At 38.9% G+C, this 27,411-nt stretch overlaps 1 pseudogene; it reads left to right on the top strand.

The window, feature by feature from the left end:
- The first annotated feature begins 19,669 nt into the window (after nt 1-19,669).
- LOC143394183 (germ cell-specific gene 1 protein-like) lies at nt 19,670-20,652 on the top strand (annotated as a pseudogene).
- The last annotated feature ends 6,759 nt before the right edge of the window (nt 20,653-27,411 follow it).

Here is a 27,411-nt window from a genome sequence, read left to right as displayed (position 1 = left end):
TGAAAAATTTAAAAATAAATAAATGATAAATTAACATCACAATTAAAATTTTCTGATCACCCAAAGATATCACTAAAAAAATGGAAAGACCATAAGAAAATATTTGTAATAGATATATCTGACAATATATAACATATTTATTGTACATGCACATATATATATCTCATTTAAAAATTTTACTTCCTAAATACCATGGTAGTACATAGTATCAGGGCAAAAATGCCTTCAGAAATTGCATGTTTAGTTATACTAACTTCAAAATGCTAGTTTTCATGATGTGTTCATATGCTTATTTTCTGCAGTTTGAGTAGGAGAGCAGATGACTCTATTAGAACAACTAACAACATTTCCAAGCTACATAACGTCTCAGTTTTTCTTCCAGGTTGTTAAAAAAAGAAGAATGAAATTATGTCATCTCCAGGAAAATGGATGGAACTGAAGAGTACCATGATGCGTGAAATAAGGCAGACTCAGAAATTCAAGGGTCTTATGTTCGCTCTCATATGTGGAGGCTAGAAAGGGACCTCATAAAAATAGAAGGGAGACCAGCACAGTTGAGGAAGAGGATTAGGGGGAGGGAGAAGGAAAGGAAAGGGAAAGGAAAAATACTAGGGAATAAAATGGATCAAATTATGTTATGTGCATGTATGAATTTATCACAATGAATCCCACTATTATGTATAATCACAATGCACCAATAAAAGATTTTTTAAAAATCTTATAAGCCAGAAAATCCAGCAGGGGGGTGTAGAATTCAGCTTATAGGATATTACATATTTCTTTGGAAAGCAAGTTCTTTCTTTATTGATGTAACGTAGGAACCCTGCTCAGTATTGACCATGGAATAAAAAGACCTTAAATGCTGTTGTGCCTGAGCAGTAATTGAATGGCTCCTCTCTGAAAGAGATAAGTTCCTTTTCTGAGTTTCTTTTATAACAAATATGTTTTGTGGCCACTTTGCAACAAACATTAGTCAGATTGAAATTTCTTTAAAATATTTACACTGCTTTTGCTTTAATATTTATGAAAATCATCAAGTACATATGACACCATAAATAAAGCCTATGGTATTTAAAATGGCAAGACTCTATGGACACATGGTATGTGCTTAATAATAAGAAACACCTTAGATATATGTCTGGATATGCACATTTATAAAAATAAATATACATATGTAGAATTTCTTATTTCTTAAGAATATATTTAGAGGAAATCATGAGTATTTTTAGAAATAAATAATTTTTCATAAAGTAAGTTAGAAGAGACAGTGTGTTCACATTCCTGGGAAACAAGACAGTTTGTTTTTATATAGTGGACTTCTGATAAAAGCTAGAAAAATAATACAGGAAAGCTGAACCAAGAGGCAAAGTCAAGGGCTTGCCTGAAACCCAAGCTGATAACCATCAGATGCATCTGTGTTGACAGCATGGTTTTGTTTACATCTTTCTCTCCAAAATATACACGTGTAGAAGAGAATCAATGAGAAGTTTAAGGAAGAATCAACTGTTGTTCTATCTTTGGAGTCAAGGGCCTTTCTCAGCTTTGCTAGGTCATTTCTCATTCTGTAGTCCATTCAATATATTGTCCTGCCCTTACCTTCCACCTTTCTTACCTGCCTACCTTAGAGATGGGTCTGTGCCTGGCCTCACCTGGGAAAATGTAAGGAGGCACCATCTACAGAGGAGAGGTATTTGCTGGGTCTTCAAGAGCAGGCCTGGGAGAGCAGGGTTTGTGAGGAGCAAGCCTGGAGATCATGGTGGACACAACATCTTTATTTTATTTATTTATTTTTTAATGTGGTGCTGAGGATTGAACCCAGCACCCTGCGCATGCCAGGTAAGCACGCTACCACTTGAGTCACATCCCCAGCCCCGAGTTATAACGGATTTTAAAACTTCTCTGAACCTTAGATTCTTAACCTATGAGTAACACCTTTCATCTCACTGAGTTTCTGAGAATTCAGTGAGAAGATCCTTGGATGTGAAACACTTGCCACAAATACAGTCATGAGTTAACTTTCCAAGGAGGTGAATTTCTGTCCTACAGCAGAAGACTCCTTCCAGAGCAGATATCCTAAAGTCTTGATTTTAGAGCTCATGAGGGGCAGCATGAAAAAAATAGGAAGTATAATTAAAGATTTACCCATATACTTCCTCACCAGCTCTGTGACTCTATCAGTGTTGTTCAACCTTTCTGGGTCTTGATATCTTCATAGTTAGCGTGGGCATAATAATGTTTCTCTCAACTGGCTGTAGACTGTGATGACATTGCAACATGCCAGAGTGCTTATCCTGAACTATGTTCCTCATAATTCTCTTCTTTGTATATCTCTGATTAGAATTGTCTTAAAAGGATGTTTGGCATAGATTTGAGGAGGGTGAGTGTGAAGCAGCAGCTGTGTTGCTATTGTATTCAGAAGGTCGGTGCAGGGACTCACAGAGTGTCAAGATCTGACTTGGTGAGCAGAAGCAGCCACGCCTGCAGTTTCTCAGCCTTGGCATGATTCTATTTCAGCTCCTCCAATTCCCAGGTCAGGAATGTGTTTAGTTCCTCAACAAGCAGTGTCTACTTCCCCTGCAGGTCACCTACAACATAAACATGGAAGACAGTGAGTGACTGACACAAAGAAGTACATTGATAAGTATTTAAAAATCAACCCTCCTGAAAAAAACCCCAAATACCTGGTTCATGATGTTTGCCAATTCATGTAGTGTATATACCCACATCATAGCTGACTTCAAACTTCCTATGTGATGTCACTGAACATGAATTGGGAAGAGATAAATACAATAGACTTTGTGAGCTGGTGTGAGAGTTCTCCATCAAGCACATGACCGCCGACGTGGGTCCAGTCTGTTCTTATGAGTTATAACATGTACTTGTGAGTTCCAGCTTGTCCTTGTTCTTAAAAATTTCATAACTATCTTCTTTTCCGGAACCCATCCCAGCAAACTTAAAGTTGCAAAGTTAGTTTGGAAGACAGCAACTTCACAGTTATTGTCTAAGCATCACCTACCATTGCATATGAGCAAATCCCTAGAATAATCCCTTTATTTTATATATGCAGAAGTTTCCCTTTATTGGCATAGAAAACATTCTGAGACTCCATATGGATGCTAAATAGTGCCATACCCTATACAAACTATATTTTTCTGATATATACATGTACACATATGATAAAATGTAATTTATGGAGAACTCAGTACAATAACATTAATAATAACAAAATAGAACAATTATGACAATATTCTGTAATAAAAATTATGAGAATTTTTATTTCCTTGATGAAAGCATCAAGGAAACCTGTATTTTCAAATAGTCGTTGGTCAGAGGTAACTGAAAACTTGGAAAGCGAAGCCACAAAGAAAAGGAAACTACTGAATATAGGCCTATTTCCTAATAGTTTCACTTTGATTCAACCCTGATCCCTGACTGACATGGGAAGTTCAACTGAAATCATTTGTGAAACACCCAACAGGGTTTGCTGTGTAGTATACACTGAAAAACATCGATTTCCTTGATTAACAATTGTTAACTATTGTACAGTAGTACACTCATTTCTTTTCTTGATGTCATAGGACTCATAGAAATTCAACATATATGTGGGAATTACATTCTTTTCTAATACATAGGGACTATGTATTAGACCAGCACTACCCAGTAGAAATATAATGCAACTCACGTGTGTAATTTATGCCATATTGGAAAAAGAAAGAAAAACAGATCAATTATAATAATATACTTAAGGTAACCCAGTATATCCAAGGTATTATTTCAAGATGTGCTCAATATAAAACAACATAGATGAGATTTTTAAAATCATTCTTTTGTGTGTGTGTGTGTGTGTGTGTGTGTGTGTGTGTGTGTGTGTCAACTATTTAAAATGTGGTGGGCATTTTATATTTGCAGCACTTCTTAATTTCAAGTAATCACATAGTCTCGTCCACAGCCTAGTGGGGCAGGGCAGTGGGGTAGGTTGTGGAAAAGCCAAAGGAAGTGCCTTGAGAAAATGTGGAAGACATATGGTTTATTGGGGAAAGCTTATAAGAGATGAGTGACTGCTCCATGGAGAGTTCAGTGGCTATAGTCTGACAGCGCCTCTGTCCCTCATGGTGTTCTGCCAAGCAGTGCCTCCTCTCCCCTGCTGTTTTATCTAGTGCCAGCTGGCAAATGACACCTATCTCTTCCACGATGCCCTCATTTTCATCCTTGTCCTCACTGAAAGCTGTGAGGCTGCATCATCAGAATTAGCTTGCTCAGTTTACTTGTCTGACCAGCATCCCAAGGAGCAACTGTCCTGGTATATTTGAAAGAAAGTAGCTTTCTATAGGTAACACTAACCCTCTGGTTCCCAGTGTGTGTAAGAGAAATTTGGTGTCCTTCAAGATAACTTGTATCTAGACAGTCAGGCCCAGGCTTGCTCTCATTGTTTCTTGAACTTGGTGAGGTCTTGGGGAACGGAAAGGGGGCTTTCAGCGACAGGATGTGTTACTGTCCCCCCATCTTTAGTGATGATATACATAAACAAGAAGCACACTGTGACTAGTGACCATGATTGAAGAGTTTAGTGTGGATATAAACATATACTAAATCCAAAATAACATGTAATAATTTTTTTTTTAAATTTACATTTTGCATTGAAAAGTATGCATTTGTTCTTTGCCCAGTGACCTTCACTCCTAGGGTTCCTAGGATCATTAGTAACTAGCACTAGGTTATTCTGGTTTTAGCAGGGCTGCCTTCTACAGCATTTGTGAATCACAGATTTCAGGAATTAGAAGACATAATGCTCCCTCATCCCTCCAACTGCCTTGTGTTTCATATGTGAAGTAATTCTCAAGATACTTCAGGTCCCACCAAATAGCAGGACAGAGCTGTGGACACCAAAGTTGTGGCATACTGGCCTGAATTCCTGGTAACTTTAAGTTGTTTAAAAACAAAAGAAATGAACAAACAAAACACAACAAGACCAGAATTTACTCAAGATTTATGAGTTATTTGTTGAGTAAAAACAGAATGCAGTGATTTTTATCTGGTTTTACCACAACAAAATATGGTATATGTTTTTTTTTTTCCAATGACAGGATTTGGAATTCAACTAGAGTAATCCTAGAAATATGTCATATCTTTGCAGCCCCTCTTTGGTACTTCTTTCATTTTTGGTTATAATGTTGGGGCAGAAATTCCACATCTGACGACAGCCCTTCATCCTGAAGCCTAATCAGAGTTTGCTTAATTGTTGTAGAATCCCTTGTGGTGTGCATAAGGTTTCAGGTCACACATTTAGGTACAAAAAAAGATAAATAAATAAAACTATATAATAAAAGTAATATGCAATTCTGGGTTTTCTGTTAAATTCAAGATTTTTCCCTCCTCCTCCTTCCTTGTCAGATGGATTCAACTGTGTAGAAGCTTCCTGTGACTTGAGGGGCTCTCTCTTCTACCGTCTGCCTTAGAACACCCCCACCTGGGCTCCTCATCACGAGAGCCTCTTCCCTTCCACATGAGCATCTCTTCTGCAGATATGGTCAAGGCCACTCCCTGGGAAGCACCCTTTGGCCTTGACTCTGAAGCTTTCTAGAACCTTGGCCTCATAGTTGAGGTGATGCAGCAAAATATTTTTGTTGCTATGGTGTGGATGTTGTTTGTTCCTCAAAGGTTCATGTATTGGAAGTTTGGTTCCCAATGTGGTACTGAGAGGTGGCAGGAAGTTTAAGAGATAGGGGTTAATATAAGGTTTTAAGGGCATTGAGGCACTGCCTTTAGAAAGCTTTAATGCTGGTCTCAAGAAGCAAGTTAGTTCTCGCAAGCATAAGTTGTTATAAAAGGACACACCTGACCCATGAATCCCTCTCTGGTTTTCTGTGTTGCCATGTGATCTCTTCTATATGTGCTTCCCCCATTGTGATGCTGTCTGCCATGAGGCTTTCATGGGAGCCAAGCAGAAGCTTATGCTATTCTCTTGAATTTCTGGAACTACAGCCAAATGAACCTCTTTTCTTTATAAAGTACTCAGTCATAGCTGTTTTGTTACAGAAACACAAAACAGACTAATACAGCCGTGTTCCATACCCATACAGAGAGCTGAGAATCTCTATGGGCCTACAGTGTTATAGAATAGAACTGTGGAATCATGGTTAAGAAGGACCCATCCTTGTTGCATATTTTTCTCGTGTATGGAAACTAGACAGGAAAAAGGGGGGGAAATGTGGGGCAGGGGATTCCATGAAAATCAAAGGGAAATCAGTGGAATAGAGGAAAGAGACTAGTGGGTAGAAGGAGGGGAGGGAAGAGGACGTGCTGGGGATTGATATTGGCCAAATTACTTTGATATATTGTGTTTGTATGAATATGTAACAACAAATCAACAAATCCCACCAGTTTGTATAATCATAATACACCAATAAAATGTGAAAAAAAAGAAAAAGAAGAAGAAAAGAAGAAGAAGGAGAAGGAGGAGGAAGAAGAGGAGGAGGAGGAGGAGGAGGAGAACCCATCCTCTGGGCTCCCATCAGTATCTAATTCTTTCTTCCTTCTAAACCTTCATCTGTTTTTCTAGCTTAGAAGATCTTTATCAAGTATTTTCCTAAAAACTTTCTGTCTTCCTTATGCCTCTGGACTTGCTTATTTACTTTAAACCATAAAAGCCAAGAATTTTTCATCTTTATATTCTGAACTGCTTGTAACCAGGGCAATAGCAAACTCATATCTGGGTACCTGGATCACAACAAGAGGCCTCAGAAACCACTAATTCATGCTATAAACCAATAAAGCAGGGCATATCCGTTAATCACTGTAAACAATCAACAAGTATGAAATTAGGGGATTTGTTCATTTTTGCGAAACAAATACTGAGTCAATATTTGACATTATAATGACATTTTTTATTCAAAACTAACTCTTTCACTGTAGCACATAAATACATTTCCCCCATAAAATGCTTTTAGTAAACCACTTTATGATATTTGTGCTGACCACATTTTAAAGAGTTTCAAGAGGATATGTTAAGATCCACAAGTCAATTTGGTTAGCCTGGGCAAGGGAACAAGGGTAACAGAGGCTTCTACTTTAATTGAAACAAACTTGGATTTGAAATAAAAGATGATTTACTTGCAGTGTTTCCTAAGAGCATGAGATTTACCTGAGAATATTTGTTCCCTGGAATCAGTCAGAGGAACTCTATGTTCTCTGGGAATTTTACACTCTCCTGAGACCAGAAGCCTTTGGTAGAAACTATATGTAGCATTGGCCTGGGTGTGGAAATTGTTATGTAATTATTTCCTTGATGCTTATTTTGTTCTATGACTTTTACAATATTGTAAAAACAAACACTGGAATCTCTGGGTTGTCTTTGGCACCACTTTGATAGCCCATATCAGGCAGTTTTAGTTATCAGCTTACCCAAAATAAAATAATTTTGGGCTTACACAGATGTGACTGATTTGATGACACAATCCTTTTCAGAAGTGATATTACTTTCTGTGCAATATCTGAGTGGCACTTCAACATGTATGCAGGAGGAAAATGTGGGCTATCCTTTGGAGAAAGAATTGGAAACCAGAGACTTCTGTTGAAACCACTGAGAACATCTCTGGATTTGTGCCAGTTCTGTAGTTGGAAATCATGGCTCTTTTCAAAGAGACTTTGCAGAGGAACCCAGTGAGGGGACTGCGAGCTGAACGGTGTCTGATTGTTCCATCTAAAGAATCACATTATCCTGGTGTGGTTTTGCTGAGTTCTTCGTACCTCTGTAGAGCCAGGGATATATTACACAGGCTTCATTACTTAAGAGTTTGGTTTTGACCTGGAGGAATGGATTTCAGTGTTTGGAACACCAACCATTGTAATGTCACGTGAGTCACTTCTGCTCCTTCACTAAGTTGAAACCTCTTTGAAGGCAAGGACCATGGCTCCCTTTGCTCATGACTTGCTATTAGCTTGTCCACTATATATGTCTACAATGTTTAGATGGAAGAATGGATGAGATATAGATTTGTATTCCAGTACACCTGTATCTTACACCGCTCTAGTCCTGAATAGTGCTTAGCATATATTGGTTGATCAATAGCAATTTGTTTATATCCATTATGCCAGCATAATTTACTCTGATTAAAAATATATAAGGAATCACATATGATATCATAGTTTTCCAAAGTCATTTGCAATCAATGTTATATTATTTGGTTTGATAGTAACATAACTTTTAAAAAGTCCCCTTCTCTCATCAAAATATAATAGTTTCTTTTAGGAGCATCATGGATTCAGTAGATGTCCAATGTAAGTTTATTGATGATGATGATGATGATGATAGTATCATTAGTTCAGATGTATTTAATTATCACAGTGACAAGCCTGAGGCTCATTGATGAACAGATGAACCATTGCAAGATGCTGAAATGCCTTCTGAATGAATGTGATTATTCCAGTAAAGTTGCACTGTGAAGTTCTTTTATTGGATTTCAAAATTTTAAATTAGTAATTCCTGTGGGTATATGCTGCACAGATCAGGATATTTGATTGACAGTTCAGGAGCTTGAGGTTTATCTCTTAATACCACCCTGTTCTTGGTCTCTGAGGCATGGGCTGGCTTTTCTGAACTTTTCTGTTTTTGTCAAATAATCACTGTTAAACCAGACAGTGGGTTGACAAATCAATGATTTAATTAATGGATGCCCGCTTTGTGCTTTCTTTTTCTGATTCTAATCTTAGCAAAGTGGAGTGTTCTGTGAACACTTTTGGAATGATTAGTACCAGGTTGTTCAGCTCAGATACAGACTCATCTCCTGTTTATTGAGTCCCAGTCCCATAGCTTCCTGGGCGCTTTCCCCAAATGCACACTCCTGTCCAACCCTTTATCACTCTGTGTCTCAAGGTTTATTACACACATTTTTCACATGTGGAAGCTAAGATTAGACTTGGAGATGTCAGACAACTTCCCAAGGTTGGGTCTTGCATGCTCAATTCAGATACCCCCTGCTAATTTTTGGCGGAATCCTTAGGGATGCAATTCTGGCAGAACTTTTGCAAACAGTTGAGAAAAAAAAGTTACCTGAGGAGGCAAAGTGGCTCTGTGATTGCAATATATAAAACAAGTCAGAAAAATTTCCAAATCAGCCACAAGCAGGACACAGTCGAGCACATCTTTCTAGGATTTTAATTGTTTATGCAGGAATGGGTGGCATTTATCTGCTATAATTTGTCAATTGAAAAAGCAAATGGTTTCAATTCAGTCATGGAAAACTGTATTTAGGAAAGAGTAATAGAATAATCACTGAAGCAAAATGTTATTGGAGACCATTAAGCAAGAATTTACAGGAAGGTGAAAGACAGGCTGTCCCCTCATCCTACACTGCAGTGTACTCCCTGGAAACTGCAAGCTGCCAATGAGAAAACAAGCTGAAATGCAAGGCCAGCCAATCACATGGCTGGTCACAGAAACAAAGGTATTATGTCTGCAGGGAAACAGGGAGGAGGGCTCAGATTGCACAGTGTGCTGAATCCAAACACCTGGTTACCCAGCAAAGAGGGGCATTTCATCTGAAAATTAGGACAGAGTACAGGACAAATCCAATTACAAGGCATTTTCCTTTTTTTCACTGCTACACAACATACTTTGCAATAGAAAGTAATCGACCCCAGCATGATCAGCTACGTATTTTAAGCAATAGAGAGGCTTGTAACAACTCTTTCTCCCTCCCTCCATGGATATTTCCTTCTATTCATTTCCTTACTCATACTACCCTCCTCCCCCGCATTTTATTCACCCATCCCTTTCTCTCCATTCTTCCATCCATCTATCCATCTATCTATCCATTCACCTATCCATCTATCTATCCATCCATCTACACACATATTAGCACACATTCAACAAAGGCATTTTTATTGTATGTGATGTTCTATGCAGAGGTAGGTTCTGTGGATAGTGCAGTTTATAAGAGCCTCATGGTTCCTGTTCCTCACGGAGTTTATATGCATCTTGGGTGGGTATAGACATGTGATCAAACATTTAGAGTTCTTCATGACTGGTTCATGATGTGCCTCCTTTGCAGAAACTTGAAGCCCTAAATGTAAGATTCCTAGCTAGTACTACTATTTCTGCTACTGCTGTGAGCACTGCACTTACGTAATGACTATGAAGTGCCTCATTGTTCTAAAGACTTCATGTGGAATAACTTACTTAATCCTATAATGACTTTATAAAGTTCTTGCTGGTTTTATCCCTTTATAAAGGAGAAAACTGGGCTGCAGAGAGATGAACTGATCTGCAGGAGGTACCCTAAATCATGGCAGAGGGCAGCACATACTTAGATACAATTAACCACCCAGTTCTCCTCCCTCCTGACTTGCCCTGGGTTTCTTTCTTGGCCTTTTTGTGTTTGTGCTATATCCTTCAAAAAGCAACTTGAGATATGCATAGTGTCTTCATCAAGGAGCCTGGGCTATGTTGTTAAGTAAATAAAATATCACCAAAGTTATGATTCCCCTTATTTCATTTGTTTCTCCATCCAAGCAATGGACAGGACTGGAGAAGCTCCAGGACTCATGAGTCAAGGCATTCAGAAAACTCAGAAAACCTCCCAGATCAGCAGTAATTGGACTGCATTTGCCAACAACATCTGGCAACAATGAGAAAGAGGCATAGCAGCTTGGGCTTAGGAGCTAAGCAAACCCTAATTTGCAGGATGAAGTCCAACAATGGTAAACTCTACCACGGTTCAGTGATCCTGGAAAACAGTGATGATTAAAAACTTCATCTCCCACCCATTCATGTTCTAGGGAATGACCTGTGTTCCCCATTGGACTTAGATGACTTATGATGTTCCACTGTTTATGTCAAGGCCATACAGATCCACGGACTTCCCATCCTTTGCTTTATGGGTGATTAGGTGAACTATTTGTCCCCACTGATCAGTCAAACCAAAATGCTTGTTAACCAGAATCAGGTCAGCTTCTCTGCTTTTCCCAGCCCAACCTCAGCTTGAGCCATCACATAGCCCCTCCTCAATAGCCCCTTCTGACAGCAGGCTGACCTCAAATCTTCCCAGATCTGTCTCCAAAGAGTCACCCTTCCACCCCCACAATTGATACCTTCTCCTCTTGTTTATTCCTCTTTATAAAACAAAAGCCCTGTTTGCTTAAACCTTGAGATGCTTGCAGACGGTCACAGTAATTTCACCATGGCAGGGATCTTTCTTCCCTTTGCAATATCCTCTCAAATACAGTCTCACCTTGACTGAGTTCAGATTTGTTTTCTTTTGACAAGACATATCCCTGGCTGGAAGGTCCTGCATATGTGTGTCTCTGAGACTTGAAGAGTTTATCTTTGATCAGTTGCTGTTGTGAGGACTGGGTTGCTAGGCTGATTGAGTGTTGGTAGGCAGGGTTTAAGAGGAGAGGAAGGAAGGAAGGAAGGAAGAAAGAAAGAAAAGATAGGTAAGTAAAGACAAATTCTGGTAAACTGTCTTATATTCTAAATGGACTCTTGAGGACTTCAACATAGAGAGGGTGTTCCTATAATCAGCCTTTGCTTCTAACTTTATTGAGAGCATTGAGATGTCTGGTGAGGACTCTTGAGGCTCCCAGGACTCCATCCTTCAATTGCAGGTTATTAAGCAAGAAGATTGTAAGACCTGTATTTCTGGACAGAACTTCAGTCAGGCTTGCTCAGTGTCTACTCATGGTGGCTTGCCTATGTTTGTATTATCTTTTCTCTTCTTGCATTATTTTCACATGACTCTCTCCTTCCATGGAGTCCACATCACCCACACCTTCCCTGCCCCAGCATAGACTCCCTACTATGTCAACCAACTATAGTCTTGCTTTCCTGATAAACCTGGGTTTGACCTCCAGCCTGGTTTGTTGTCTCTTTCTTCTCCCCAGAAGGAATTCTCCCATAACTAACCTCCATGTTGGCCACCCTCCAGTCTTACCCCCATACCTGTAGAAACAAGATCATCTGGGATGCCCATTATCAAATTGAGCTTTTCTTATTTGTACTCAGCATTCAATGTGATTCTTGAGATGTTTTCCATTCTTTGATTAAAATCATATTACTCTGGTGCCCTCAAACATGGTAGGAAAACATGCTACCATGGAGCTACACCCCAGCCCCAGCCTAGCATTTTTAGGATTCTTCTTTTCCTTTTCTTTATTCTAACAATTCTCTTTCCTGGTCTGTCCTCTCTCTCTACATGTCTTCCCTCAGAAACCTCAAACCTACTGTCTCACAGTCTTAGCCATTATTTCTACCAATATGATTCCAACTTGGCTTATTTTTTTTTAATGTTCTTTTCAACATTTAAGTTCTGTACTTCCTCTCTGTTGTGCTTTTTTTTATTAAACTCAAACCACCATAAATCAAACTTCCTTTTTCTACTTCTACCTGGCTCCCTCCCAGATGAAATAAATGGTCAAAGGAGCCTCCATATGTTGAATATTTGAATCCAAGGGGGGTTCATTAAAAAAAAGATGACAGTAGAGTCCTTGTTCTCCCCATGGAGGTCTGGTTTACTTTTCCGGCTCCTTTGCCCCACGGTGAACTACGGTTCACGCTGGTTTCTTCTCTTCCCTTACATAATCATCTTGCTGTCCTGGTTTCCTCCCATCCATTCACTGTCGCCACTCTAACCCAAGTTACCATTACTTCAAATCTTAATTCAAAAACATCTTTTGATGGAATTTCTGCTTGTCATCTTTTCTATCTACCATGTTATCCAATACACCCATTGGATATTCCTTAAAATAAAACATTCATCATCCATGTCTCCTTTGCTTAAACAACCATTGATTACCTTGTCTGTTATTGCAGGTTCTAGAAAATATGGCTCCAACTCACAGTTCCAACCACATTTCTGTCAGCTATCTCTACCTCAGCCAAATTCGGGAACTCTTTGGCTGTTCTTTCAACCACCACATCTTTACCATAAACTTCATGCTACCTGAAGAGCTTTCCCTGTGATTCTTCATTATATCAACCAAATCCCATCCATTATTTAAAAACCATGAATAAGATCTTCAATAATAAGAACTTCCATGGGTATTCTTCTCAGTGTCCACTCATCATCTAGAAAAAAAAAAAAAAAACAACACTTTTTTTTTTCTTGGCACTGGGGATTTAACCCTGAGGTACTTAACCACCGAGCTACATCCTGGTACTTTTTTTTTTTTAATATTTATTTTTCAGTTTTAGGTGGATATAATATCTTCATTTTATTTTTATGTGGTGCTGAGGATCAAATCCAGTACCTCATGTGTCTTAGGCAAGAGCTCTACCACTTGAGCCATAACCCCAGCGCCCCAGTCCTTTTTATATTTTATTTTGATATTTTATATTTTATTATTTTTATATTTATTTTATATTATATTTTCGCTAAGTTGCTGAAGCCTCCCAAATTGCTGGGATTGATGTCCTATTGTGTTTGGCTTTTAGGAAATATTTTGAAGCAGGTAGACCATTAGCTCACAAATATTAGTATGTGAAATGGAGTTAAACTTGTATATGATAAGAGCTTATTAAAAATGTAGTATTTGTGGGAGGGAAACAGGGGTGTAGCTCAATGGTAGAGTACTTGCCTAGCATGTGCAAGGTCCTGGGTTTGATCTCTAGTATTACAGAAAGGAAAAAAAAAGTATTTGCAGGTCTTTTGCAAGGGTTGGATATTTTATTTATTTATTTACAAGGGCAAAACTTTTTATTGATATCAGTAGAGAAGATTTACAAGATTTTGCTCTGACATATAATCTTTTTAAAAATTGCTCTAATTAGTTATATATGACAGTAGAATGCACTTTGACACACTGTACACAAATGGAGCATAACTTCTCATTTCTCTGGCTGTACATGATGCTGAGTCACACCAGTAGTATAATCATACATATATATAGGGTAATAATATCTGTCTCATTCTACTATCCTTCCCATCCCCACTGCCTCACCCATCTTCTCACTCCCCACTACACAATCCGAGATTTCTTCATTCTTCCCTATCCCGGCCCCCACTATGGATCAGCATCTGCTTATTAGAGAAAACATTTGGACTTTGATTTTTTGGGACTGGATATTTCACTTAGCATGATGTCTAGTTCAATCCATTTATCTGCAAATGTCATAATTTTATTCTTATTTAAGACTGAGTAATATTCTATTGTGTATATATACCACATTTGCTTTATCCATTCATCTGTTGAAGGGCATCTAGGTTGGTTCCACAGTTTAGCTATTGTGAATTGAGCTGCTATAAACATTGATGTAGCTCTGTCACTGTAGTATGCTGATTTTAAGTCTTTTGGGTATAAACAAGAAGTGAGATAGCTGGTCAAATGGTGGTTCCATTCCAAGTTTTCTGAGGAATCTCCATACTGCTTTTCAGATTGGTTGCACCAATTTGCAGTCCTACCAACAATATGTGAGTGTGTCTTTCCCCCTACATCCTCACCAGCATTTATTATTGCTTGTGTTCTTGATAATTGCCATTTTGACAGAATGAAATGAAATCTTAGAGTAGTTTTGATTTGCATTTCTCCAATTGCTAGAGAGGAACTTTTTTTTTTTTTATACGCTTGTTGATTGATTGTATTCTTCTGTGAAGTGTCTGTTCTGTTCCTTAGCCCATTTATTGACAGGGTTATTCATTTATTTTTTGGTGTTACATTTTTTGAGTTCTTTATGTATCCTGGAGATTAGTGCTCTATCTGAGGTGAATGTGGTAAAGATTTTCTCCCATTCTGTAGGCTTTCTCTTCTTTATTTTATTTTTTGATGAACCTACCCACTGGATTCAAATGTGCAGTATGTAGAGACTATTTGACCATTCTTTAATCTTGTTTGTGTTTCACTTTTCATGTGTTGGGTATTTTTATGGCACTAACATGTGTAAGCTGCTTCAGAGTAGGATCCAATGTTCATCTACCACAACAAGGCATCCTTCTAGGGACATAGGAGTACAAGGGGGAGAGAAGCTAGGTATTATTTACACTTATAAATAACTCCAAATCAGCTTTACTGACACAACTTGTTGTTACAGATAAAATTCTCTTTATTCCTGAAGGAATTTGTTTTTCATTCATTTCAGACATTCACTTAATAAACCTTTACTGGCCACCACCATGTCCCAGGTGAGTATAGAGGCGAGTTCATTCTTAGTAAGAGGAGACTCCCCATCCTAGGTAACAAAATTTCTGTTGGTCAATATGAACAAAATCCTATGGAGGTCCAGAGGTGAAAGCAATTAATTTTTCCTTGGAGAGTCCAAAAATTCTTCAACCAAGAGGTAACATGGGTGACATTTGAAGAGAGGGAAGAGGAAGGAGGGAGGGATGGAGAAAAAGAAAAGGTGGAGAGGGGGAGAGAAAGGAAGAAAGATGGAGAGAAAGAGGCAGTGTATCTGAGGAGAAGGAAAACTGATAGAGATTAAGAAAGGTCAACAATCAGTTGCAGAGAAGAATAAATGGCCCCAGGTGGCTAGAGCTAGGGTAGAAGGGAGTGGTGGTGCAGGGAAGGTTATGGGAGACAGGGAAGCCTCATACTACAGCTCTTACCTTGGGCATTGTGTAGGGCCATGTAAAGGCTCTTGAGAAGGGGAAATACTATATTAAAATGTGATTCAGGATCATATATCTGACCACAATATCGAGAGTAGGTTGTAGGGGAGATTTTGCAGACTGAGAAAATGACCATGAACTGTCAAAAGGAACCAGAGAAGGAAGATGAGCCTTAATCCTCTGAGTGAGAGTGGAGATCCTGAGCAGAAGGCAAAAGTTGAATGGGCAAAGTTTGGTTCTGACCTAGTACAGGCAACTTACTCCTACTACCTTCCCCAGCTCTTGTCAAAGACTTGGCTCCAATTTTTCAGGCCACTGGGTTAGTACATTTGATTTTCCTATCTACAGTTTCTGCTTCCATTGATTCAACCAACCACAGAATTTTTTTTTAAAAAAATTGCATGTGTACTAAACACAGACTTTTCTTATCATTTTCCCCTGAACAATACAGTGTAACACCTATTTACAGAACATTTAACTAACTAACATTTAATTAAGTATTTAAGTCATCTAGAGTTGATTTAAAGAATACAGGAAGATCTACTGTGTAGATTATGTGCAAATATAAAACATAAAATTGTTTCATATAAAGGACAAGAGCACCCAAGGATTTTGGTATCCTGGAGGTGGGGGGACCCTGGAACCAGTCCCCCACAGATACCAATGGATGGCTGTAGTGGTATCACTGATGAAGACAGGACCCCAAAGAGATACAGATTTGTGGGGAAGTAAAGTGAACATGCCTTTTGACTCAACTTGGATTGCCCACAAGTGACCCCGATGAAGTGTTCAGAGGCACCAGGAAAATGAAGAATGAATGTTAACTTGAGTCACAAAAAAGGAGGAAATAGTCAAAGCTCTGAGAAGGGGTGAGATTTGGAGAAGATGTTGAAATAAGAAGAATGTTGGGTTTAGAAATATCTATATTCAGCAAGAAGAAAATGAATGGGCTTGAGTTTTATTTTAGTCTGTTTTCTGTGTCTCCTGTTTGGAATACTAATAAATAAATGAATCATATGAAGAAAGAGGATAAATAAAGTTTATTAAGAGTTTACGAGTTAAACAATTAGCACCAAAGCAGCAGTGGTGGGTCATAAGTGGTGGATGGGACGATAGACTACAAAGAGGCTTCCTGAAGTGTAGAATTTGGAACAAGAATCTTTATGCATCATCCATTATTTAAGAAGAGAAGAGACTGAGAATATTGCGGCTATCTAGCGGTAGTATGTTCAGGGAAGAAACTGTTGAGAAAGGAGGAGGCCTGCTCCCAGCCCTCTGGGGTCCGCTGGCGGAGGACAGGCCGCGGCGCCACCCTGCAGACACCTGGGGCTCTATGGCGACTGCCCACAGGCTGGGCCTGGCTGAGAAGGACCTGGAACCTCTCCTCACCTGAATGACCTGACAGCGGCAGCGACCTGAAGGATCCGGGACCCCGCGACCGCCACTCCAGCCCAGTTTGGTGGGTCCCCGGCAAAGCCACCGCTGAGGACGTGGAGCCTTCAGGTGGCTGAGGGCGCCGGACGTGGTGGAGGCTCATGGGCATCTCAGGCACGGGAAGGCGAGGGGGCCAGCGAGCTCGGCCATATGGGGCCCTCGTGAGCTCTGGGTGGCTCCACCAGACCGCACCCAGGCCAAGGGGGATGAAGACCTTAGAGGCCCTGGAAGGTGCGCGAAGCCCCAGACCAAGACCAGTGGACGGTCTGTGGTTCTTGAGCAGTGGTCTTCCTTCTGCCCAAGAGAAACTGGAGGAACCCACCACGGGTGCCAATTGGAAGTGCCCGTCACCTTTTGGGAAGACTTACTGGCTGTTTATAGAAGGCTTGTGTAATGACATGGAAAAGCTGCTCTCAACTCTGCCCCAACCTTTTAAAACTTCTGCTACACCTAGATGTAAAGAGGTTGTGGGCATATGATTGAATTAGAAAATAACACGGCTTGTAAATGTCCATTTGTTTTCAGCGATCAGGAAAGAAGTGTCTTCTGGAAGTGACTTTAAAATGGAATTGGTAGACACCTCTAGGAGCGACACTTGTCCACACTTGTTCAGTGGGTTAGGGGACATGGAGGAGACTTCCACCATGAGAAGGTGGTGCTCCTGGGCCAGACTGGTTATATGTGAAAGATGTTTTTGTATTATAACCATTGTTTTGTGTGTGCGTTTTCTTCCTCATTGCTGTATATGCACTTGACAATACTCACTACTTCTTTTTTGAAATATTGAGTCTTTCTAGATGTTCTAAAGTCCCTGATGGATGTTAAAAGTGTAAGTGGTAAAGTATAACACATTTTGTAAATTTCTTTCTTTTAGCATTTTTATGAATTTTGGTGGTGGGTGGGGGGGCCATGGGGGGGGGTTAGCGAGCAATATCCAAAGCCTCCTGTTGGGTGGTACGCATTGAGTGCTGGTTTTCTGGAACCCTTTGCCAATATACTTATAATGAGGTGAGAGTAACCACTGTTCCTTATGTCTATGTGTTTAATTTTACTTTTCTGTGTACATAGTATATATAAAGGACAAACAAGTCCTAAAATATATCTACTCTTTCTAGATGTTAAAGAGGTTGAGAGTGTATGACAAAAGTAGAATTAGTAAGCAAAATTTATATGTTTGGTGTTAAAATTCCTAGTAAAGATTGTCTTCTGAAAATTTGAGTATTACAGCCCACTAGGTCAGTGAAGGACCAGAATGCTTATATATATATATAGAAGACATTTTCAAATTAGAACTATTGTTACACATGTGAAGTTTATTCAAGACTATCATGTACACAGTGGACAAGTTGAGTCCTTACTTGAAACATCTAGTCTGTCTAGATGTTCAGAAGTGCCCAGTGTATGTTAAATGTAGAGCTAATAAAATATCAAACTGTAAATATCCTTTTTTGCTAAAATTCATACGAAATATTGTATTTGGGGAATGAAATTGTTAAACCACCTCTGTGAGCAGTACAGTACTGTCTGTACTTGTTCAGTGATGTGGAGGAGGGAAGCAATTGTAAAAGGTAATATTTTAGTGTGTTGGTAGTTGGACATTTTCAGACATAAGTTTTCTGTATGTTTTGTGCATTTTTTTGATGTGTATATAGCATATATAATGGAAAAATGAGTCCCAACTTGAAACATTTAGTTTCTAAATGTTAAAGAGGTTTCCAGTGTGTTACCAAGTATTTAGTAAAATTGGCACATTTTATACATGTTATGTTGAAATTCATAAGAAAGCTTGTCATTTGTAAATGACTTCTGGGTATGAATTTGTTCAACTGTCTTTAAGCATTAAATATGCCTGTACTTGTTCACTGGACTGAAAATAGAGAGAAGGAAGTGAGGAGGGAAAGGGTTAATGGCAAAATGGTCATATTAAAGGATACCTCAGATTATAGCCGTTGCCATGTGTGCATTTTTTTTTTCACCAGCCCTGTGCGCAGTGGACACGATTTTATGTGGAATATCTAGTCCTTCTATGTATTTATAAGTGCTTGATATGTTTAAAAGTAGAAATAGTAGAATAAACTTTTTATAAATAAATTTTAGAAGTGATGGGAAATAACGTGTTTGGAATGTTAAACCACCTCTGAGCAGTATACTGTCTGTACTTGTTCATTGGTTTGAGGCCGGGGACAGGGGGGCTGCAAATGTTGTTTTACTAGAGTGTATTAGACAATTTCAGCTTACCCTTTGCTCTGTAAAGTGCATTTCACTTAACTTTTCTGTACTGTATATTTTGTGTACATACTAGCCAAGGAGTCCTAATTGTATAGTATCTAGTCTCTAGATATTATATTATTGTTATATTTTATATATAATATATTATAATATATAATATGTAACTATATTGTTGCCATGTTAAAAAATAAACCATTGTTTATAATATAACTGGTGATAGTCCATCCAGAAAGCAAACCTCCTCGTATATAAAAAAATTAAGTTTTCCACTGTCAGAACATCCTTTCCATGTTCTCCAACCCACTATACACCACTTGACCCCTCTGCTGGGAAGAGGGGACCTGATACATCCTCTCACTCAACACTCATTCTACCCAAATGATTAAGACCCATCAGAAGAAACGGAAACTTGTTTTCCTCCGAACTGCAACAGTGAATAAGCAGTTCCTTTCAGCTGATTCAAAAATGTTCTTACCCAGGAAATGGAACTCCCAAAGGGCTTCTCTGGAAAACAGATTCATTCATAGTCTGCTGCCCTCAGCCTGCTATCACTCAGCCTGTCCACAACATCCCTGCTCAGCAGCTTCTGGTTTGTACGCACACAGAAGGTGCCTAAGTCCCTAAACAAGGGTGGGTGGGGAGTTTGGCAGCCACATGCTTTGACATGCCAATGTCCCTGGAGAGGGGTGTCCCCAGTGCATCAACCCAGGAGAGGTGGTTCAATACAGCTGGGAGACTGGGGATAACCAGTTCTCCTTCCTTACCTTCTGAGCGGCATGTGACTACCCTGTAAGGAAACCATGGAAGAACCAGGGAAGAGGTGCTGAGGTTTCATTGAGTTAATGCCTCCAGCTGAGAGTGGTGAGAAGAACTGGTGGAATTGGCCACGTTGCAAGGTCCATGTCATCCTACTCTCTGATTTGGAGGGGAGTGATTGATGGAGAAGGCTTTCCTCCCCAACCTTCCCTTGGGGCTTGTGGCAAAGATCCTCTGGTTATCACTGGGAGCCCAAATCACCTACACTGGACTTGAGTTCATCAGCTTCCTTCTGCTACTGATGGATTTGCTGCTCAGGGGGGACCCTGGCTGCGGGCTCAAGCTGAACGCCTGTGCAGCCATTGCCTCCGTTTTGTTAGCATGGCCTGGGTTTCCTTCCCCTGCTGCCTGGCATTGCCAAGGTGGTCCTGGAGTTCAAATACAGACATAGTAAGAGCTTCAAAGAAAACTGGAGCTGCCTACCCCATCACCATTGGTGCTTCCCTCAGCAGCAATCATGTACGGCTCACCACAGAGGTCCTCTCACAGGCTACCACCAGTACCACAACAGCCCATCCATTCCCTCTCCGAAGACGCTGACTTCTATTCAGCACTATAAGACCAGAGATTTCAACAAGGGACCAGCCAGGAGCTGGAAAAAGTGGTTGGGTCATCCATAGAAGAGCAGTGCTAGGAGTTAAGTGGATTTGGAGAGCCGGCTGAGCCCTACTTTGCATGTGTTTGCTCATTATCAATATCTGCTTAAGCCAAAAGGAAAGAAAATTAAGCTTATAGCTATATCTTGTATGTAATTTTTTAAACTGAAAGCTAAGGTAAAGCAAAATAGGAAAAAAAAAAAACCAAACATTGATTTGCTCAAATTGGCAGGCAGTTTAAGTAATGATAAATGATAGCAGAAATCTTGACCTCCAGCCATAACCTGCATTCTACGTTCCCAGTTGCAGGCATTGTTGCACTATATACAGCTCATTTAGCCAACATGAGAGTAGAATGCTTTATATTCATTTTCTTCAAAGGAGACTAAAGTCTACAATACTTATTTCTTGTCCTACATTTTCTTTCTGGTATAAAGGAAACTTTTAACGACCTCAGTAGCATTTTAATTACATAGAGGACAAGGGTCATGTGTCTACAGAGACATATGTGATTTCACACAACACTTCTCATTCCCTAACTTTATGTTTCTAGGCTCTTTAGGTCATTTGTGATAAAATGTCTTATGCATATTAGCTATTAAACTGCCTTTTATTGCAAACAATTTCTCATTTCACATCTATCATCCCCATATAGTGATTAAGAAATATTAGAAGCATGAAAATGTGGGGGCCGTTGGGGTGTATAATACACTGTCAGCATCAGAAAATTTCTATATTCAATTTCATTAGCGCTTGTTCAGTATCCACAATGGAAAAGGCATCTCTGAGGTATACTTACTTGGTGGAACCAAAAGTAAGACATAGCTGATTCAAGAGGCATCTGGTCCAACATATTAGCTCCATGTTTTGGCTCATTGCCTCCAACACAAAGATGACACACGGTGAGGAAAAAGAACAGAATGTTTTCACACACATTACTTCATGTGATCGTCTTAAGAAGTCTGTGAGGGAGATGCATTTTCTAGGTGGTGGAGTGTGGAGCAGGGCTCTCACCCATGTTTGCTGGCACCTTTGGCCTGATTATGTTACTTAATGCATATGTAAATGGTGTGTGTTCATTTGACAAGAGTATTCTTCCATGAGAAACAAGAAAAATCAGAGAGCTAACTCACAGGTAACTGTTAACCTATTGAATCTTTGTGCTAAAATGGTAAAAAAAAAAATGTTCTTTTTGTTTTAAACTTAAGCAGTTTTTAAAACTGTATGAACAGCAACAAAAAAATTCCATTGATAAAATTCTTGAATATTTTGTTGCTTTGTGACATTTTTCTGTATTGTCTGGGTGACATTTTCCTTTATTCTCCATTCTCTTCATAATTCATTGCCCTTTTCTGCCATTTCTTTTGCATAGCATTCTGTCTTTGGGTGCCTTTAATTTCTACATTAAAGTTCAGAGCTGATGATGGTAGGTACTCCAGCTCTGCTTTCTTGGTACTGTAAATGTGCCTGTACCAAATGCTGGAGCCTGAGAGTAATAAATTTTCTTCATTACCTCCTGCTGTGGTTTGAATATGGCCTGTACCCACCTCAGATTGATGTTTAATTCTTCAATGCAACAGTGTCAGAAAGTGGAGTCTTTGGGAAGTGATTGAATTATGGGCGCACTGCCCTCATGAATGATTAACGATTTTCTCAAGAGACTGGGTTAGTTTTTTGGAGACTGGATTAGGTCTCAAGGAAGTGAGAAAGGTCTCACAGCACTGGATTAGTTACTTCCAGAGCAGTTTTAAAAAGCAAGCCTTGCACCTCCTCTAGTCTCTCCTGCACATGTGCTCTTTTCAAATGCTCCTGCTTCCTATTTTTGCTTCTCTATCATGATATGACTTAATGTGAGACCCTCAATTGAAGCTGATCAGTTGTGGCTGCCCAATCAAGGACAGAACTATAAACATAAATAAATATATTTTCTTTATAAATTACCCAGGTATTTTCTTATAGTAACACCAAACAGATTAAGACATATCCTAAAACAGACTTCACGTACAGGGAATGTCCTAGGCCACTGGGATGCATCCAACTAGTGAGTCTTTTCATCTCAGACCTGAATCCTCATTACATGAATTATTGGACTGTGCAATGTAATGGTTTATTAACTTTCTGTTACTGTAACAAAATAACTGATATAATAATCTTAAAAATAGGAAAGGTTTATTTTGGCTTACAGCTTTACAGGATTCAGTCCATGGTCACCTGGCCCCATTACTTTTAGACCTATAGCAAGGTAGCACATCATGATGAGAGTACATAGTAGAGGAAGCCTGTACAACTTTTGGCCAGGAATGAAAGAAACAAACTAGGGTTCCAAAATCTCCTTCAAGAGCACACCTCCAATAACCTAATTCTCATTTCCTAAAGGCTCCACTGCCTCCCAATAGCACTGTGGGCTAGGGACAAAACCTTTAGCACATGAATCTTTGGGGAAAGTTTCAGATTCTAACTACAATAATAATGAAAGATTGTGTAATCTTTGGGAAAAAATGAATGGTCCAAGAGAATTGTTCTGTAAAAAATGAGTTGAATACTTTTGAAAAACTGGACACTACCACTGTTGAGTGGGAAAGGTGATGTTAAGGGCAGGAAAAACTTAATACGGGAAGATTCCTCACTCAATTGCTTTATAAATGTCTTTAAATTTTTCACTTAAGAGATCCCAAATTGGTCAGCAAAAATTAAATTTTATGGGTGTGGTTAATGCAAGATAAACAAAGAAAGACAATCATATGCAAAGTGAAAATCTTGCCAGATGTGGTGGCTTGCATCTTTAATCCCAGCTACTCAGGAAGCTGAGGTAGGAAAATCGCAAGTTCAAGAACAGCATCAACACCTTAGAGACCCTGTCTCAAAATGAAATAAAAAGTGCTGGGAATGTAGCTCAGTGGTAACGCAGCCCTGGGTTTAATCTTCAGTACTGGGAGTGGGGGAAGGAGGGAGTAAAGATCTCAGTCTAAGGCAAAGATTTTTTAATGAATACACATTTGCATATTTGGATTTAAAACCTTTTTCAAAGAATGTTTCAATACTTATAGTAACTTTTTTTTTTCCTTTGGTACAGGGGACTGAACTCAGGGTCACTTAACCACTGAGCCACATCCCCAGTCCTATTTTGTATTTTACTTAGAGATGGTTTCACTGAATTGCTTAGTGCCTCACTTTTGCTGAATCTGATTTTGAACTTGCCATCCTCCTGCCTCAGCCTCCTGAGCCGCTGGGATTACAGGCATGTGCCATCCACCCGGCTTAGTAATTTCTTGATTTGTGTGACTTTTAAAAATTAATGAAGCAGACACTGATCCCAGTTGGTGGGACATTAGGGCTCCATATGTCAGCTCTGATTGCTACTCTTTGTAGAAATCAGAGAGCCATCCCAGGGCTTCAGAGACAGTCACCAGAGCATTAGCATTTTTTTCAAAGCCTTTACTCATCTTCATTTCCCATATTTACTTAGTAATCTGCAGATTCTTCCTATAAAACCTTGCAAGAATTATTTGAAACCAACTCTCCTTCATCAACTGTTTCTGTTTCTTTCCTTGCTACCTTAACTTACTGTTAATTTACTATTAATGTTTATGTCAATGTTTGCTATCCATTATTTTCTTGTTTAAAGCTTCTTCAACTCCTACTCTTTCTAAATCCATCCCCCAAAGAGAGATTCATCTCCATAATTTTCTGTTTGTGGCATCAATCTCATTTCCCCAGTGTTAAATTGGGACATGGCAAAGCAAATAGCTTCAGGAAGGATCTGAACCGCTAGAATAAGAGAAGTATTAAAGCAAAATAAAGTAAAATAAATCCTTGTTTTAAACAAGAGGGTCTAAAATAGCATGTGAAAGAAGTGTTGAATGTTGAATTACAGATTATGATTTGGCCTTGAATAACATCTGAAAAGAAACTAGGCTGACTTCTAAATGGAGTCTTAGAAAAAGTTTAAACATGGCTAGAGAAACCAGCTCTAATGCTTGCCAAGAAAGCTCTGGGGTGATGGAGGCTATATGAAAATTGGCCTCCTCGTCTGATTATGAAAGTCAGCTCTGTTGCAGGAAGGAAATTTGCCACAGGGTATCTTCATATACAGAATACATCTTCAGAGTTAGAGGAGGGTTCTGGGCGACTGGGACAGGAACACTTTTTCTTCTATAACAATGTAAATTTTGCTATGAGCTTTCCTGGAGATGACAGGTTCACAGGATTTTATGCTTATTTTAAAATATAAAGATTTCATCTCATTTGCTTCTGAGACTTGTCAACTCAACTGGTATGAGCCATTGGGTGAAGAAACTTGCTATTCCCCTGTAACAGGGCATGCTCTGCCCCAGTGAAACTCAGTAGGCTTACAGGGGTGAAGAGATTAGGAAGTGGATATATGGGTGTATGAGTTGTATTCCTATTAGTCTCAGGTTCATGGTGATAGCTCCTACCAATAGTACTTCTACTTTTTAGAGGGATAATCAATGCCTTGAGAAGGCATGTATCTTGGTAGAAACAGAACCAAAGATATTGCTATAATTTCTATTTGAATTTTCCTCCAAAGTCATATGTTAAAGGCTTTATCCCCAGTCTTTGGCACTATTGGCAAGTGTGGAACCTTGGTGAGGTGGGGCCTGGTCGGGAGGAAGTTAGGTCATTGAGGGTGTGCCCTTGAAGGAGCTATTTGGACCCTGGCCCATTCTTTCCTCTCTTTGTTTCCCAGCTGTCATGAGGGGAGCATCTTGTTCCACCATGCACTTTCCACCATGATGTTCTGCCTCACCACCAGCCCAAAAGCAATGGGACCAAGTCACCAAGGACTGAAACCTCTGATACCATGAATTCAAATAAACCTTTCCTCTTTTTAAGTTGATTTATCTTAGATATTTGTTATAATAATGGAAAACTCACTAATGAAGGTACTTTATCCAACCTCCCTGTGGCATTTGTATTTTTCCATCCCGCTTCACAAGAAACTATATAATTAGCACATCCCTGAACTATAATCTAAAAGAGTGAGCTTTGTGTTGTGCAGGTGAATGACTGTGTCTGAAAAAGAAATGTTCTACTCTACACCTGAGCTCTACTTATAAGAATGCAGTAAGATGGGATGATAGTCTTGAGCTCACTGAACAAAGGGTTGACTTTCTCACTCTATATATTTTGTGCTCAGTGAGCTAATATCTTACTTCTTAAAAATACATTACTATGGTGAACAATTAGACTAAACACAGTTCAACAGTATATCACAGGTAAAAAGCAACATGTCAATCACCATGTGAAATGAAATGTTAGAGAAACTGAGTCCCTTTTCTTTCGTTCTTGTACTTTACAAAGTGCTGAGCTACATCTGCAAGGTTAGCTTGCCTGATGACAGATTTTTGCATTAATAAGTAAAACAAGTCCTTTATCATACTGGTACTTTCAACAGTTAAATTTAGAGTTCTAGAATCTCAAGGAAAACACTTTTGGGTTTTTTAAGCTCGATCTTTTACAAACTTGTGATTTTTTGGATCTCTATTTGTAGGGTAGATTCAATTTTTCTTTCATCTGCATTTCCATAAACATGTAGACATGCACATAAATTATGTGACTTTCTCTTTCCTCCTGTGCTTAACTTCTGCCTCAATATTCCTCCTTAAAATTAGAGAAAGGGTAGTGAGAAGGTCTACAATGCTGTTTTAGATTTCATTTTCTTACATTTAGATTACATTGTCTTAGAAAGTAATGGGGAAGGAAAGTTGTCAATTATTAATATATATCTTCATCTTGAAGCACAGACATACACACCGAGGAATCATTTTAGTGGTTCAGAAACAGTCTCTATACAAAGGCAACTCTGATTCTATCCTCAAATTTCACTGAATTTTCAATTAAAACAATGAACTTAGGTATGTATGGTAGAATCAGGGTCAAGTTCATCTCATCCATTTGCTTTCTGGTATAGACTATGGAATCAATTTACTGACATATTTATTAGTGTAACTTTAATTTTTCATCTTCTCAATCTTAAAAACAGAACTGATGATTTTTATATCTAATTCAAAAATAAGTACTGTACCAAAACAGCTTTCCTTTGACTTTATAAGTTTGTTGGAGCTTTGGGAGATAAAATGACTTATGTAGCCTTTTTTGCTACATAAAAGGATCTATATTCCTTTCCCCCACAAAAAATTTGTGCCTTGGATTTTTTTTTTTAATCTTTTAAGGATAAATCAAATGCCAAGGATTTTTGTGGCATATATAACTTTTAAGTTTTATGTAACTACACTGTTAGCATTTGCTAATGAATATGGAAAATGAGAAATATATACATGAAAAAATTTTAACAATGTTAAATAAAACCTTCAATGAAAGTTTATAAAGTGCAGGTAAGGCATATTTAATGTACTGGGTAAAATTAAATCCAAATGTTAGAACCTTAATTTTTCTTTACATAGTTTTTTTTTTTTTTTTTTTTTTTGTACTGGGGATTGAACTCAGGGGCATTCGACCACTGAGTCACATCCCCAGCCCTATTTTGTATCTTATTTAGAGACAGAGTCTTATGAGTTGCTTAGTGCCTTGCTTTTGCTGAGGCTGGCTTTGAACCCTCGATATTCCTGCCTCAGCAGGGATTAAAGGTGTGCACCACCAGCTGCATAGTCCTTTTTTAAAGTGAAATTATTCTTCATTATCTCAAGATTTTGTAACTTGTTTTTTGACTGGACTATGAAGTCAAGATGGTCTTGAGGCCGTCTTCTGCCTTCTAGCTAGATTATTATAATCCCCTCTGTTTAGGGAGAAAGAATTGTTGTAGCTGTTTTTTAAGC

This window comes from Callospermophilus lateralis, chromosome 3, assembly GCF_048772815.1.
Source record: "Callospermophilus lateralis isolate mCalLat2 chromosome 3, mCalLat2.hap1, whole genome shotgun sequence".
Taxonomy (NCBI): domain Eukaryota; kingdom Metazoa; phylum Chordata; class Mammalia; order Rodentia; family Sciuridae; genus Callospermophilus; species Callospermophilus lateralis.
The sequence above is the reverse complement of the archived record's forward strand: the minus strand, read 5'-3'. Positions and strand labels throughout refer to the sequence as shown.